At 45.8% G+C, this 15,098-nt stretch overlaps 1 protein-coding gene across 4 annotated transcripts in view; it reads left to right on the top strand.

Annotated features, from left to right (window-relative positions):
* The window catches only part of CTBP2 (C-terminal binding protein 2), a 130,860-nt gene that overhangs the window by 35,856 nt on the left and 79,906 nt on the right, over positions 1-15,098 (top strand). The gene's annotated exons all lie outside the window — the stretch shown is intronic.

The following is a 15,098-nucleotide window of genomic DNA, read 5'->3' as shown; positions in this document are numbered from 1 at the left end:
AATTTCCAACTATTTAACTTCAGTGAAACAAATGGAAAAGCAGCAGTCCACAGAGAGCCTGAAAGAAGCAGTCGTGTTGTTTTCATATTTTTGTATTTTGAAGGAATCCTGAAGGCATTGAATTTTATTTCCGTAACTGGGAAGGGCAGCGATCTGTGTTTATAATTGTGGCAGGAAAATTCTGGGGGGAAAATTACTCCTTTTGAAAGGGTTTGAATCCATACGGCAGGTTGGAGGAGGGAGAGAGTGTGCCAGAACCAAATGCAGGGAAATATTCAGTTTACTCGTCAGCAGGCGTAATAAGTGTTTGAAGAACTTGCTGGTGATGGATTTTTAAATGTGAAAACCTTTTGAATGTTTACAGTTGGAGTGACAAAATTTCCTCTCAACTGGGTCACATCAGTGTGTGCCCAGATGAGTGGGTACATTCAACCCCTGGAAGTGTCTCAGATGAGGCTGGATGAGGCTTGAAGCTACCTGGTCTAGTGGAAGGTGTCCCCACCCATGGCAGAGGGTGGAATTAGATGAGCTTTCAGGTCCATTCCAACCAAACCATTCTGGAATTCTCTGAGTGCTCATGGGAAGGTCCAGCTCCAGCAATTGGCTTTCCTCAGAAGATGATTTACCTGCCCAGATGCCCCAGCTCTCAGGATTTTTATGTTTTCCCTCACAAAACAAAAATAAACATTAAACCTCTCAAACCATGTTGCTCGAATCCAGACACGAGCGTGTTTCTGCCTCAGGAAGGCTGATTCTCTCTCGGAGGTGGATACAAATGGTCAGCTTTAAACCTTATAACAAAAGGTTAATTTTTCTTCCTTGACGTCTTGCTGAGTAAGTCAAACCCCGAACATGAGGTCGTTGGCTGTTTCGTAGGTTTCCAAAGACGGCTTTATACACCCGTGATATCAGTTTTGTGTCTCTTGGCAACAGATTGGTTCTGGCACCCTGAGGACGGGGCGCGTTGGCATTCTTGAACTGCCAAGAGACACAAAGCGGATACTGGGGGGATTCGATGCCTTGCTGAAACTACGTTGAAATATGTTTTGTGCCATAATAATGTGTTTTGAAAAATGAGCTGGTTTTGTTGTTGTTGAGTTGTTTTGTTTTTTTTTTTCCTGGAGCCAGTCCTCCCCCAGCCTCATTTATGGGTATGTTTGTAATGCCTTGGCTCCGGCTGCCCTTTGTGGATGGGTGCATCCTCGCTGGAATGCCGCTCGCCCTCGTCCAGGGGTGATGCCTCCATTGCAGAGCTGTTTTCTTTCCCTTTTTCCTATGTGCAGGAAAAGGAAGGAAAAACCTTACAGAACCATAAGATGAAAACATTAATTTGTGTCTTTTTCCTTCAAGGAAGCTGTCCCATCTTTGAAAGATCTGTGCATCCAGCATTTTGTTGAGGTGCTTATCTCAAAAATAGAAGAAAGAATGTGCATTAAAAGAGGTGATTTTTTATATATATATTATAGGGCTAATTATGATGTGACTATTAGATATCTTGGCAAAATCTTTAGTGCCTTATGTGCATAACCAGGACAAGTGCTGAAACTGTGTAGAATAATTTATAATGCACGTCACAGCCAAAAATTTACTGTCATTCAATCAGTGAATTAAATAAGCATCGTCTTACCATGCTTTGAAATCAACCGTTTCATTACTGCAGATTACGCATACAGTGGTGAGGAAGGACAGCAGCTGGGAGGTGCTGCACAGGCTGGGCTGGGAGGATGAGGATGCACCTGGGGATTCCTGCAGTTTCCTCACCAGGTAGCCATGGCCACTCAGATGGGACGGAGAAGCCACGACAACCGGGGAGCAGATTCCTGCTTTTGTTGGATCTGCAGGTGTTGTGCTCTCGGCTTCACCAGGGCCAGGCTGAGGTGGTGCATCAGGGCCAAGTATGGAAAACCCGACTCAGAAGAGGCCAGCGTGAGAAAGAGGAGCTGGAGGGAAGGAACAGAATGTGAAATTTGGGGTTTCAAATGAGGTGTGGATGTGATTGAGGAAGTTGAGGGAAGAGCAGACATCAGGGCAGAGAATTTGGGTGGTTGGCATGTTCCTGGCCCTGCTTGGAGGGGCTTGGGCAGATGCAGCCACTTTGCCTCTGACCTGGATGGCGCAGAGTTGTTTGGGGCACGTGTGATGGTCACCTGAGAGCTGCAAAAACGCCCCTCTGCTTTATACCCAAGAGTAGATTCTCTTCTCCTTGGTGCTTGTTCCACTAAAGACCTTGTACCTGTGTTAGGGAGATGCTCATCAGGGTTTGCAAACACCAGTGAGAGATGTCTGAGGAGATCTCTACTGGCCTTCAGCTAAGAAGACAATTCTTTGAGACTCAGAAGAAGTGGTGATCTTGGCATTGCTTCCTCGCATGTTAAATGACACCATCCTCTTTCTGTTGTTGTCACAAATCTTAAGATTGTTGTTCTTCCCATTTTAAATAGTGTGTGGGAAGATCTAAACAGGCAACTTACTCTAGTGGGAAGTTGATACACTGCCATCACGTACCCTGATATTTATTCCTCTCCATTAAATTATATTTTCCAGACCATTTTTAAATGTGTGCATAGTCAGTGTTAATTTCAAGGAGACAGATTTTTAAAAATACATATACTTAAACAGTGTTGGAACCCATTAAAAAAAAAATCTATTTAAAATCAATTGTGTGCAAGAAGTCTACAAACAAAAAGGCAGAGACAGGCATATCAGCTTTAATTTAGTACTGGATTCCCTTTGACAGGAGCCATTTAGATAGAGGGCAAAAAATTATCTCACTGAAAAAGGCAGTGATTGATCACATGTTGGTAAGTGAATCAAGTCTGCAAAAAACAGAGGCGATTAAGGGACAAAGAGGAATTATCATATTACAATGTTGCTGCCTGTCAAACCTCTGTCTTGTTGTGCATTCATGTGTCACGTTGTGACATTCGATCAGCGCTTAACTCCCTGGGACAAAGGGATGGTCGTTAAAAATCTTTAAATGCTGCTCGGAATTGTGCTGGGGGTGTAAATCCGTGTTTTGACTGCTGACAGAGATCTTTATGCCCGCAAGAATAGATACACAGGACCTGGCTGACAACTTATTAAGTAGATCTTAGCACTAGGGCGTTTTCAGCTCTTTCTCGTCTTTGGTGTTGCTTTGCTGGCCATGGTGGGGTGGGTTGGGAGGTGCCAGCGAGAGCAGGCTGGCACTGCTCATGGGCAGGTAAAACAGCTGAAAATTGGTGAAACCAAAGGTTTTAATTTCCAGAAAATGGAAACTATGAAGGCAGAAGGTGGGCTGGAAAAATCTACGGTGAAATGGGAAGGGTGAGGATGTGGTGGAAGAGGGTTTGTAGGAAGATGTGGGAAAAATGGAAGAAAACCTGTGAGCGGTAAAGCTGTGGGGAGAGTCTGTGCACTCAGTTGGACTCCGGGGTTAACAGCAGCCGTGGCTGAAGCTGGAGACAGAGGAGACAGGACATGCAGGTTCTGTGTCAGCATTTTCCCCAGCCTAGAGCCAGTTAATGCCTCGCCCAGCTCAGCTGCTTCCCGGCGGCCGTGCTGGAGAGGAGCGTGTGGGACGTGGGCAGCGGGCGCGCGCCGATGAGCAGTGACAGGTACGGGGGAGCGCGTGGCAGCTCCGTGGCTCAGCGTGTTCCCTGCCGAGGTGCTGGTGTCCTGCTCCCTGGGAACAAAAGCCTCTAGAGACCACGGCACACTCATAAACCGTCTCTAGGAACATGTGAAAAAATGTGCTAAATATTGAACATAACAGAGTGCAGTTTAAAAAAGTCACAAATCCTTAGTTTTTGCATTTTGTGGCCTTGGCAGTTACTCTTGGGGTGCTGCTGGTGTGGCTCTCTTTGTCCTTTCCCACCCATGTGGGTCCTGCTCTGCACACACACACTTGGATGTGCAGGAGCTCCGCTGGAGAAGCTGCTTTTCCCTGCTGAGTTTCAGGGTCATGCTGATATGGGGGTTGGAACTAGATGATCTTCAAGCTCCCTTTCTAACTCAGACAATTCAATGATTCTATGACATCTCCTTTTCTTGGATTTTCTGTCTTCAGTACATGCAGTTAACCAGGGTCTTGCCTGCCTGGCTCTGTACACAAGATTCACCTGCTTGGAGTTTTTTTTTAAGGAAAAAGGAAAGGAGAATAGTTGAGTGCCTCATGTGAGAACTATACCAGAAAAGCATGGTTAAAGATGCCTACGACAAAGATCAGATAAAAGCAAAACAAAAACCACAGATCAGCAAAGTGGTAGATCTCTGAGAACCAGCCTTTGTAATTTTCAAAAAGACTCTGTTTTAACAAGTGTCTTGCTTGGATGAGAACAGAAAACAAGTAAAGCATCAGCTTTTTGTCAGGGAATAGGTTGATGCTGGTCTGCTCTAAGTATCTGCATCATGACTGTGTGTCTGAATAGATGAATCAATAATCTGGAAAAAAGGGGTGCACAGGGAGTTGGTGGCACCAAGGCAGGGAGGGATTCCGTGGCATCTCTGGTGGGAGGCAGCCCTGTGCAGAAGGAGGCAGAGCTGAAGTTAAGGAGGATCACATGGTCAGATGAAAGTCACCACTGCCAAACACAAGATTGGGTGCCCTGGAAGGAGCATTCCCAGCTCCTTGCACACATTGCTGCAATTTCAATGAACTGGAACCACTGGGGAAAGAGACCCCAGGGTCTCTGCAGACACCTCAATGAAGACATCTGCTCAGTGTGCAGCCAGTCATGAAAGATCAAACAAGGTGTGAGACCATGGGAAGAATGGGTGAGAAAATACAGAAAATATGATAATGCTGTTATGAGGGTGCTCAAGAGTGTCCCAGTGAGTGTGTCCTGGAGAGGTTTACCCCTCAGTCTGCAGCTCAGAAGGTTCTTGAGAGGTGGTGACTGAAATAGAATCACACAGTCATAGAATGGTTTGCATTGGAAGGTACCTTAAAGACCATTTCCACCCTCCTTCCACTAGACCAGATTGCTCCAAGGCCTGTCCAGTCTGGCCTTGGTCACTTTCAGGGATGGAGCAGCCACAGCTTTTTTGGACAAGCTGTGCCAGGGCCTCACCACCCTCACAGGGAAGAATTTCTTCCCAATATCCTGTCTAGACCTCCTCTCTTGGAGCTCAAAGCCATTCACCCTTGTCCTATCAATAGTCACAGCTTGTAGCCATGTCTGCGTAGTTTAAGAGATTGGGGCTGTTTAGAAAGATCATGTGAGTAAGAGGATTTGTGTGAGAGGTTTTGTAGACTAATGTTTGACATATTTAACCTTTCTCAAAATACGAGAGCAAAGGAAAATCCAATAAAACCAGGGGCGTGCACTGGGCACTCCGTAATTGATGTTTCTCCCTGAAACTCCGGGAATGTTGGGCAGCCCCACACTGCCCCTCAGCCTGACCTGTTCCCTCCTCCCTGCTCCTGCCTTTGGAAGCATTGTCCCCTTCTCTATGGACAAGCATATTTTAGCCTGTTTGACGCTTTTTGGCAGCGTGTACTAAAACTGCCATTCATACTGTGTTAGAAATACGGCTGGTCACAGCGTGTTCTCCTCTGCTACCAAATCCTTGCTGAGAATCTGAAATATTTTGAAGCCACATTCAATTAACATGGCTTCTTTGGGAGCACAGGACTTCTCTCAGTGGTGTTTTCAGCAGCCTCAGCGTTGCCTTTGTCAGACAGAAACGCTTCTTACACTCCAGTCCTGATGAAAGCCATAGGGAAACCTCATAGATCCTTTGGGGGTCCCTGGTTGGGGATAGGGTACATGGTAAGAGCTGGCATACAGGATGGTTGGGCTGCAGCTTTTTTGAAGGGGAGCTCCACACACATTCCTCTTCCTTACACTTTTTCCTTTGAACTCGAGAATAATTCTTGAACTGGCAGGGATGATTAATGCATAGATACTGAAAAACGTAGTTGGCTTTTTAAAACTGTAGTTACTTGGAAATATGGGCTGGCTGCCATGGAAGAGGGTGCTGTAGGAGTTTATCTGAACACAAAATACTGGAAAGTCAAATTTTACAGTCATTTAATTTGTCCAGTGTTTTCAAATAAGGATACTAAATGAATATATTTAAAACAGCGTTACTCGGGAAAAATATTTATTTGACAGGGTCACTGTGAGTTCACTGGTACAATACTGGAACAGCACAATATTGTTCAAAGTGAAGATGGGGAGAAATGCCTGCTCAGTTAAAGCCCTGGCAATGCTGCCCCAAATGTGAGCATGCAGATGGCAGCAAGCAGTCCTGTCCCTGGGGTGTGTCCCTCTGAAGGTGGCTTTCTCTGCAGGGACAGCTTCAGTGGCTCTGTGTCAGAATCACAGAATGGTTTGGGTTGGAAGGAGCCCTAAAGACCATCCAGTTTCAACCCCCAGCTGGCAGAGACGCCTTCCGCTAGACCAGGTTACTCAGAGCCCCACCCAGCCTGGCTTTGAACATGTCCAAGGATGAGGAATCAGCCATAAAGATTAATCATCTAATCTGTTTAAAATCTGTGGAAGCAGAGCTCTCTGACGGGCTTTGTTCTGGACACTGGTGATGGAACAAGGGTGAGTGTTGTCCCAGGTGGGTCACTCTCATGGCCACAGCTCTTGGCTGTGGTCTGGGCTAGTGAGTACACATCTGGCCAGAAGAGACAAAGGAGGGTCCCCATCCTGCTGGGCACTAATTGTGTGTTAACGAGCCCTCACCACGGAGCAGGACGCTGCTCTGAGCTTTGTGCCTGGCAGGGAAGATGGTGATGGCTGCTGGGGACACGAGAGCTGCTGGCCATTGCGGAGACCATTAAAAGGATTCAGAAATTATTTTAGAAACCCTACTTCTGCTAGGAGTCAGGAGCAGCTCCAGCCAAGCCAGCTTGGTGCCAGGAAACAGCTCGGATGGTGGAGTCTCCTGCCGGCAGCAGCGCTCTGCCAAGAGCTAATCCCCTGTGAGAGCACGGGAACAAAACAGTGCCACTCACACAGCTACTCCTTGGGCACAGGGAATTAATATTAACCCTGGATCGCTGCAAAATTCCCGCTATATTTTTCATGGCTTACACTCCAGGCACGCCTCCTTGCCAAGGATCATCCACCCCAACACGGAGCGCAAGAAGCGAGCCTTGGCCCGCGCTGCCAGGTTTGCTCGGAGGCAAACAAAACCCTGGCTCCTCTGCAGATGCCAGCCTGCCTTGCTTTCTGCTCCTTTGGAAGAGCTGGTTCTCCTTGGGAGCGGGCTGGCGAGCCTGTGGCAGTGTAGGGACCCACTCCATAGCTGCTGCTCGGTGTGGAGAGCCAGGATTTGGAGCTCCAGCCCTCGTTTTGGTGCCAAACCCAAAGCTTTTGTGCCCAGAGGGTGGATGTGTTGCTTGCTTAGTGAAACGGGTTAATGCTTCACTGGACTTCAACACGTCAGTGGCTTGGACAGCTCAAAGCAAACAAAATTCCAGTTTGGATTGAGCTGGCCCAAAATTAAAATCCTTGTTTTCTTTTTCCTCCTGGAGTTTTGGGCACATTGTCCCCACATGGAGCTCTGTAGTTGACTGGAGTGGCACGCTGGTGATGTGAAATGATTCCAGAGGAAGAGTGGATAAACATTTCTATACTCAGGTGTCTAGTGAGGGAAAGTTTGCATGTGGACAGCCTTTAAATTTGGGTTTAGATGGATTCTTCATCTCTGTCCAGGATTTTTTCCTGTTTTTGACTTGTAATCTGTGGGCCAGGTTTGTAAAAGCTTTTCGAAATTAATCCATTTGAAAAATGCAAATAAGAGGGCAGCTGAAGGCAGATCTCTGCTGCCTCAGGCAGTGAATTTGGCTCACACTTCCAGTGTTCCCACTCAGTTCCCAGAAGAAGGATTTGAAAAGGAGGAGAAAAAAAACCCACAACAGAGGAATTGCTGCAGGTGATTCAGAGGGGGATGCTGCTGTTCCATCACTTCTGCCACTCCACGCTCTCTGTGGCGTGCTGTATCCCTGCCCATGGACACAGCTCCTCCCTTGGCTCTTATCATCATCTCTAAAGATGCTTCGATGTTTTTACAAGGGCAGAAAGGCATGAAATAATCCTTCCTGCTGTCTGCAGTTGCATTTTGATTCCTCAGAGGTTCCCATTCTCCAGTGATGGACCATGGGGAGGGTTCTGTGAGCATCCCTGGGGTCCTTGCAGGAGAAGAATACAAAATTATATGGACCTTCTACTTTAGTTATTAATTTCTATTTATTTAGTTTATTTAATTCTAATTATTTAGTTTATTTAATTCTATTTCATTAGTTATTTTTAAGTTTCACAGCTTTTAGGTATAAAATGCAGATGGTGAAAGAAAATCCGTGGGAATTTAGGGACCAGGCAGGTTTAGCCAGTGCCTTCTTCATTCACAACTGGTAAACCCTCAGAGTAATTTTTAGAAGACCAAAGGCATTGGAAGGGATGATCTTTGAAAACAGAAGAAAACAACCCCAGTTTGCACTGAAGAAAAAACTACAATACTAACATCCAGTGGGCAAAGGGAGCTTTAAAATGTTCCAGTTCTGGATGAGCTTTGGTCAGCATTTGTGTGGTCCAGAGGACGTGTGGGAAACCAGATTTCAGGAGCTCCTGTGCTTAAAGAAGTGGTTGTTGTTGAGCATAGCTCCTGCACATCTGTCACTGTTCCTTGGGTACCTGTTGCTGCAGGGGGTGTTACTCCTAGGTGTTGTGTACATGGACAGGCTGCTCCTAGGAGTATTCCATGTGCATGGAGCCTGTCTCAGAGCCCTCAGCCTGTTTATTCCTGTGCATTTGTAGCCATAGGGAGAAAATTCCCACTAGCATTGTTCTGTCAAATGCTCTTTGTTTAAGTCCCCTAAGTTTTCTAACCACTTTTTCCCTTTGTTTTCAAGTCAGTAGATTTTATTGTGAAAGCCATGGTGTATTGATAACTATTGGGGAAATTCCCTGAGGCTACTGAGCAGGAATCTGCCTTGATGACAGAGATGCTTCCAATTTTTAAGCAAAACAGCCTGTAAATTGTGCCATCAACTAACAAGTAAGGGATCCCTGCTGTGTAATGTGTGGGATCCTGGAGTATTTTTATTTCCAGGGCGATACCCTCATGGTAGCATGTGGAGCTACAGCTGGGCCGCCAAGGAGCATCCTGCTTTGGGAAGATGAACGGAGAATATGTTCCTCAGGATTGCCATGCCTAATTAGCCTCAAGTTCTGGTATTAGGAGATGTTAATGAGCTGCAGCATATAAACTAACCGCAGGAAAAAACCTTTTTAATGGCTGTGCCAGTGGTAGGAAGAGGAATGCTGCTGGGGGAGCTGACTCACAGCTCAGGACTGGTGGCACTGGGCAGGGGGTGGCCGTGCCCAGCTTGGCCACAGGAACCTCATGGCACCCATGGGCAAGCCCTGTGTTATCCCAGTGGTACCTCAGAAACGAGTCTCTCTGAGCTTTGCAGTTGCAGGGAGGTCTAGTGATTTTCTGTGAAACAGTTTAATTAGCACAGAGGTGGCCTCTGTTAGTCCTTATTTTTGTTGGTTTTGAGGATGCATCCCTGGAGATGACCAGTGTATCCAGTACTGCAGACTAACAGTGCACTGACTGCTCCCATTTGGATGTTATATTGCATTTACCCTTAGTTTTCCCCCTTTTTTTTTTTCCCTTTAGTGAAGATAAAGGTTTAGAAACAGAGATAGGAGATTTAATTAATTTGCACTTCTGTATCAAGATTCAGAGAGACTTTCAGAGAAGTTCTTTCTTTCTGCTTCATTTTGACTCCCTTGGCACCTTTGAGAGGCAGGTGAGGAAGTTGCACTTCCATTCTCTCTCCTTTCCATAGACCTCCATTGTGCACTGTTTTACCATACCAGCTATTCTATTCATTATTTCAAAAAAGTGCCCTATTCATGGGTGAGCTGAGCTGCTGCAATGTAAGATTGTTATTCATCATTCTGGAAAATATGCCTTTTTTTTTTTTTTTTTTTTTTTTTTTTTTTTTCCCATTGCTTTGAAATTGTGTAAAACAGACATGGAAAAAAACCCAAAAAACAACAAAAAAAAACCCCAACCCCAGCTTGCCAGGCTCTTAAGTGAAATGATTGCATTGAAGAGTGGAGCTGGAGAGGAGCCAGCACAGAACCCCTGATCAGGCAAGAAGGGAAGGGATAAGGTGGCCACAGGGAAGGTGTGAGGCTGGAGAAAAGCTCTGAGAGGAAGAGCTAATTGAGGAGGGGATTCAAACAAGAGATGTTGAATAAAAGGGTGTTGGTTAGTTAGTCATGAAGAAGAGTTGTGTGTGTCAGGTGGGAATTGGCAGAGATGGGTGTTAAGAATGTCTCTGTGGAGCATCTAGTAGACCCTGCTGGGGGTGCTGCCTGTACTGCTAACCAGGGCACTGAGAAATTTAGGCTGAGTGTAAAAAGAAGTGTATTTTATTTAAAGAGAAAAAATTCTCAAACTTCATGGCCCAAAGGTGGCAGTCAGTGAGGTCCCTTCCAGCCATGGATCCTTGGATTCCTGTGGGAGTTTGCCTTGGGGAAGTGGGACCTATGTCATATTTTAGCTGTAAACTCAGAGTGTGTGTGCTGGAGCTCTGGATTATCCTGCTGGACCTGCTGGAGCTCATCTGTGTGTGCTGCAGAGCTAGCCCCTGGTCCTGCAGCAGTAGCCAGGGATGAGCTGCCCCTGTCATCCTCTGCCAGCAAGGGGGACAGCTCCTGACAGCCACTTGCTCCAGCACATGGCCATTCCAGATAGGCTTCAGATCAAAGCTCCTGCCAAAGCCTGAGACATGCACGTGTTTCCAGGATGGATGATAAACTTCTGACTGCTCAGTTCTGATAGCAGTAAAATTGCAACAGGATGCTCTGCTTGGTTGTTGTGTGGGCAGCACAGTGAGGTTCTCTTTGGAAGGTGCCTTCCAAGCCTGACTTTGCACTCTACAACTGCCACTGGAAATTCCAGAAGCACAGAATGTTTGGGTTGGAATGGGCCTTAAAGGGCATCGAGTCTGCCCTTCAGGGACAACTTCCACCATCCCAGCTTGCTCCAAGCCCTGTCCAACCTGGTCTTAAACACTGCCAGGGATGAGACATCCCCAGCTGGCTTGGAGAAGGCCATGTGGCAAATGGGATCTGCTAAAAATGCCTCTTCTGGAGACAGGGGGCTTGGTGGGACCCAGCTGTGCCTGCAGGAGGGGAGAGCAGAGAGGAGTGGGGGGCACTTGCACCCCCACCAGAGCAGCCACTGTTGGATGGAACATCTCCCAGAGATGGCAGCCAGCAAGAAAGTAAATAAAGAAAAGCCATCCCCATTTCAAGCTGTGGTATTTTGACTTAGTTAAAATATTTATCTAAGAAATCTAATGGGGAAATGTAAAAATGTAAGTTTATGAAAGTTCCAAAGAACAGGAAGAGAAGACAAAAGGCCTGGGAGAAATACCACAGTGTTTTCATTCTTTTAATGATTATCTGGTGGGTTTTTTAAGTGCTTGGGGATGAAGGACTTACTGTATTGGTCTGACTACAAAGTACTCACAGAGCCCAAGTGTAACTGTTCCGGGCAGGGCTCATTTTCTGACATCCCAGATACTTGAGCTCTGTAAGTGTAATACCAGTTATTCCCCATCCTTTTTATTGCATCCAGCTTTTTAAGTAATGGGCCAAGTAATGATGGCAGATGCTATAATCATTTTTTTTGTTAATGATTTAGAGCTCTATTTGCACAATAATTAATTCTGCACAGCTCTGTGGCGCAATACAAGAGGAATGCTCTCCTGACTTTTTACTCCACAAGTTAAATGAGACTACTGAGCCTGGAGGGTGCAAGGCAGTCCAAGGGTGAGTCCTGGGAGCTTCAGACCCAGGATTGTTGTAGCCTGATGGATGTCAGATGAGCATAAATGTTGTCTGTGGACTGTACTAGATGCTTGGAAGAGCCCACTTGGTTCCTGATGTCAGCACAGCCGCTTGCAGCAGGGTTGTAGCTGCCTACAGCAGCAAATGCAAACAGTGCCTGACAATCCTAAACATATTACCCATCCTTACTGAGGGGCAGATGGATCTTGAGAGCTCTAAAAACCACTTGAAAGAATCAGCTCTTGGTGTAAAAAAAAAGTTCTCTGTGTACTTCCAGGATGACCAAAGTGGTGTTTGGGTTCTGTTGCTGCTGCAGCTCCTGGTCACTCCAGGCAGGATTGGTGTGGTTCCTTGTTCAGTTTTCCCTTTTGTCTGTTTGGATTTTCAGCTGATGAGCAGAAAGGTCCTGATTCACACTTGGCACAACACAGCTCTGATCTCAGCAGCAGATGCCAGATGCTGCCGGAATATGAGGAAATAATGAAAGTAACCCGAAATGTGAGTCAGCTGTAGGTGTGATGGGGGTGCCGCCTCTGCTTTGTCTTCCTCTGGCATTTCTTGCTCCATCCACTCTGCCTTCACCTTTAGTCTCAGTTCCTTGTTTCTCCTCCTGTATTCTTACTCCAGCTTCATTCCCTTTTGTCTCTCTTTCCTGCCTTTTGCCATCCTCTTACTGCACACTCCTGTGCCATGACCACGTGGTGGGGGAGTGATGTTCCCCACAATGATAATGAAAAACCTATTTCCATTCCACTTCAGTTCCCTGGCACCCCCAGTACCACTTTTAGTGTCATCTCAGCAGCAGACATTTCATTTATGGAAATTCAGAGTGTTTGTTCCTCCTCTAAACATGACCCTGAGTACTGGTGTCATTGCAGAAGTGCTAACTGCAGCCAGTACCTCTTGGAAAAGCACTGAATCACTTCACTTCTTCCTTGTGAATCACTAATTTTATTTTCTCCTAATGCTGCATGGAGTTTCTCTAGTTCTGGAGGTCACTGGAGCCTTGTAACTGCAGCCAAAAGCATTTTAAATGGTCATTGTGCAGTGTAGCAAGGCCATCAATCTCCCATGCCATTATTTTATCTAAAAAGTTGGATTTGATATCCATTTTCATGTTTAAAGCAAAATTACTGGCAAGCTGCCATATCATGTGAGGCACAGAGAGTGGGAACTTGTTCATAAAGGTTTATTGTGAGTGTGACTATTACCTACTGGTTTGGGATATTTTTCAACAAATCAAGACCTGCTGGTAGCCAGGTGGGTTCTGAACAGGGTCTTTTCTTCTGAATTTGTCTTATTTTATTCTTTCATTTCCAAGCCAGTCTAGCTCGGATAATGATTAGATCTTTTTAATTGAAGTCTCATCAGCATCAAATGCTGACTTGCTCAGAAATACCTTACTTTTTGGCTTTCATATGTATATGAAAAAAAAAAATAAAATAAAAGACTCAGAAAATAATAGTGGAATGTAAGTCTAGGGCATATTGAATTAATTTCCTGTTCCACTTCTGCATCAGCTAACCAGACAAATAACCAATTTGTTAAGGGCTCTGCTACTTCCTTCAATCACTTGCTCACAATACACTTTTTACATTTTATTTCCTGGTTTTTCCATTTCAATTCCTTACATCCCCTGCAGGTCTCTCTGTTTTGGTGCCAACAGCAACAGAGGCAGTGAGGGAGGGCAGGGTGTGATCCTCCACCTCCCAGCAGCCCCATCCGCCCCCTGGTTTTCTGCAGGGACTCAGGACAGGGAGCTCTTTGGTGCGCATCCCTTGGGGAATCCAAATTCAGGATCTCCCTGGTGCTGTGTCTTCGTTGCATTATTGGTGGCAGCAGGAATTGCAGCTGCTGTCAGTGGGTTCCCAGTTCACTGAGCTGTTTCTGAGAGCAGTGAAGTGGGAATATCACCATGGTGGAGGGAAGGAGGGAATTACCATGGAATCCCAGAATGGTTTGGGCTGGAAGGGACCTTAAAGCCCATCCAGTTCCACCCCAGCCATGGCAGGGACACCTTCCACTGTCCCAGGGTGCTCCAAGCCCTGTCCAACCTGGCCTTGGACACCTCCAGGGATCCAGAGCCATCTGCTCTGGGCACTCTGTGCCAGGGCCTCCCCACCCTCTGTGTAAAGAACTTCTTCCCACCATCACGTGTCAGGATCTGTACTGGGAACAGGATTAAACAATCTTAACACAGGGCTTTCATTATTTTCCTCTCCTGGTGCATGATGGATTCCTTTGGAGACTGGTACAGTGCTGGTTAACAAAGCACGGTGTGGCTTTTTGCTCCAAACAGTTCATTTTGTGGGCTTATATTTGTGTTTAAGAAATTGATTCTGGACATTCTGCCAGGGGTGTCATTCTAGAGAAATGGAGGCAACAAGGAGAAAAAACCAAACAGCACTCGGGGTGTCTGGGTAAACTGCCTTAACTGCCAAATAGTTCCTTGCAGGAATCCTATAGGAAAATCTGTAAGAAAAATAAAGATATGTAACCTGAGAAGTCTGAGCAGAAGTTGCAGAGGGCTCCAGTGTTCTCTGATGGGGAGTGGAGGAAGTACAGCCAGTTCCATGTTGTGGAGCATAATAAATATTTTACTACCACCAACTATCATTTGGTTCCTAAACAGTGTGGGACAGACTCTGCTCTCGGCAGGTGTCCCCACATTTGTGACTGTGAATATCCATGGTTGAGGACAGAATTTGGGTCACACTGCATGTAAAATATTGAAGAACCACATAAGAAAACTCTCCAGGCTGGCACTGTACTAGTGCATGTTAGGGCAGCAGTTGTTAGGAATCTTATGGTACTTTGGGGTTGACCATAAAAATACTTTGGCCTAAGGCTGGAATTCGATAAATAAGAGATGAACTGAACTGGACCATTTCAGCGCTGATACAGTTTTGATACATATTTTGAAACACACTACAGCCTTGGCTGTTCAAAGAGGGGTGGATAGAAAATGCTGATTTGTAGGGTGAGCTCAATAGGTGCAGTAGGTTAAAAAATCCTTGTTGGGGAGAAGTAACTTGGGCAACTTTTTTCCCATTTGAGTTTCTTTTTTGCAACAAAGCCAGAAAGTCAGTGGGAAACTAGGGAGGGAATAAGTGTGAAAAGAAGCAGCAGAAATCTCCTCATTTTCTGGTAATTGTGAGCTTTCAGACCAGCTACCACAGTAACTTTTACTTTCTGGTTTTCCTGCTGTCATACAGTAATAATTTTAAATTTGTCATGCTGGAGGAAGATGCCAATATCAAACTGAAAATGAAGCAAGCGGTTTTGATT

This window comes from Poecile atricapillus, chromosome 6 (genome assembly GCF_030490865.1).
Source record: "Poecile atricapillus isolate bPoeAtr1 chromosome 6, bPoeAtr1.hap1, whole genome shotgun sequence".
In the NCBI taxonomy this organism is placed as follows: Eukaryota; Metazoa; Chordata; class Aves; order Passeriformes; family Paridae; genus Poecile; species Poecile atricapillus.
Note: the sequence above shows the minus strand (reverse complement) of the source record. Positions and strands in the feature narration are given on the sequence as shown.